Here is a 2,583-nt window from a genome sequence, read left to right as displayed (position 1 = left end):
TTTTTGTGATATTTTCTTGTTCATTCCTCAGATAACAATATCTTATTATTTTAGCAACATTTTTTGCAATAACATTTCACGTCTATCATGCAACTTCTTTCTGAAGTTGTACTTAAAAGTTGGCTAAGTACGGCTATTTTTAACAAAAACGCCGATATTTTCTTGAGGATATGAGTAATAATAAAAAAATAATGTCGCATGCACTGTATACCAAACATTTCAAAAAATTTAAATAAACTCTTTAGGTTTATGATGACATAAAGAATCCTAATAAAGAAACTTCTACAAATCAATCTTTAAAGCACACAGAAATCAATCAATAATAAAATAGTACTAAGTTGTTATCATGGTACATCTATGAGGACTCCTATATAAAAAAATATTCTTATTAATCGCTAAGTCAGTATGGTTATCATGATGTAGACTACAAATATTATGCATTATTTCTCATAAATTGTTTAAGATGATGTTAACTATAAATTTTTTAATGTTCATAACATTTAGTACATTTGCATAAAATGAATAACTTTTATCTATATAATAACAGTATTATTCTTTAAGTTCGATCAGGTCAAAATCCACATATACCAATTCTACCTCAACATCTCTCATGCCTTCATATATTAAATAATTATTAATAATATCTTTAAAACCTGTATGAGTTGTAGTAACCTTATATTCTAATTATAAATTATTTATATTTGATAAAATCAGATAAATATCAATTGTGAGCAAAAATATCTCAAAGACTTACTTTTCTACAAAATAACCTTCAACTACTTCCAATCGAAATCTGATTTAATTCCTATTAATAAATTACATTTTTAAATATTAAATAACTGCTTTTAATTAGCTAATGAGAACATTTATATATGTATTATGTCAAATAAATTAAATCAAATCATTTAATGAAATTTAACAGAAGCGTCGATATCATGTGAATTATAACAAAACTGGTAGCGATTTTAATAGAGAGATTTGATATGTAAATTTTTTAAAACAAATTTTCAGATCATAAAAACAGAGTCTATAAAATTAAATGGCTTAACTAATGAAAAAAAGTAATAAAATTTGATCATAAAAATATATAAAGCATAAACGTAATTCTGTTATAGAATTTATCTTAAAATTGGAATCAAATTAAGAGAACTGTTATTATTAATACCAACAGGATAACCTAACTTTTATGAAAATAAAAACTTCATTCATTCTATTTAATAGCCTATGCCACACTTGAGTAAAATTGACAATTAAAATTAGTTTTTATAACAGTTTTCGCACAGTATACTGCATTTAATGAGGTGAGGAAACTAATATATGCAATATATTTTTCTTATATAATTTTTTGGTATATTCAATTTTGTATTTACATGGACGTTTTATTCGTAACGCCAGAATGGAACAGTGAATACCAAAGACAAAATATTAATGTCATTTGTGACCACCAAAATAAATGTTAAATTACTTCTCAAAATGTTATGTATTTTCAGTCCGCAGAATTCATTTCAAGCAATTCATTTCAAAAATTAATGCACCAAAATCCTCAAAAATTAATCAAGCTATTAAGATCTGTTAAAGTGTAAATACTTTAGTTCAGAAAAACAAAGCTTTTAAAAAAATGCTGTATAAGTTCAGACATATTTTCAGTTTCTAATAGAGTCCTTCTGCTATCAATATGGTTTTACTTTTTAATCAGTTATGGATTTTTTAATACATACTTTTAATATATCAGTTATGTATATGGGACAATATTAAAAGCATTTTATTAATGTCGATTTCGTTTGATAAATATAGATTCAATCTAGATTGAACAATTTAAAAGTAATCTGAAATTTTTTTAGTCGTGTTTAAACATTTATAAATATTTATATTATTTATAAATAGATACCTATATCGAATAAAATCACATTTTATCTATCAAATCATTTAAACAGCTGTTAATTTCAATGTAATCTTGCTACTCTGGCAAAATATCTAGAGTGTTTTGAAATAAACTCGAGTGAAACGCCATAATTATTTCAAACCTTCATTTCTGTATATATTTTTTAATGTAGTAAAATTAAAGTAAATAGACTTAAAAACGTTTAGAACTAGTGTGAAAAGCTTTTTCTCATTTATTAAAATTAAATAAGAATTAAAAATAGAATAAAACTAAAATAATAGCAGTAAATTTAATAAAATTCCCAGTATCAACCAGATTGCACAGACATACTATATATGTATAGATATTATACATATACTTTTTATATATTAATACAACTATTTTAATGACCTTACGTAAGTTCTTATCGTTCATATCACGTCTTTATTGCTTATGACGTATTCATTAAATATAAAATTTTTAAAATTTTTAGATTTTTTAGATTTTTTGTTTCATTTTTTAATTTCCTCCTTTTTTTCTCCTTATAAGTTACCAAGAATTATTTGTTTTTATATACATTTAACACAAATTTGAAACTATTTCTTAGTTTTATGCTAATATAATAATTTCGATTTCTATAAACGGAATTCTAGTTAATAATTAAAAATGCTAATCACAGCTGCTAAACTATGAAAACAAGTTGGTCGGTCGTCTTCTTTAAA

The sequence above is a fragment of the Teleopsis dalmanni genome, chromosome 2 (assembly GCF_002237135.1).
Source record: "Teleopsis dalmanni isolate 2A chromosome 2, ASM223713v2, whole genome shotgun sequence".
Taxonomy (NCBI): Eukaryota; Metazoa; Arthropoda; class Insecta; order Diptera; family Diopsidae; genus Teleopsis; species Teleopsis dalmanni.
Note: the sequence above shows the minus strand (reverse complement) of the source record.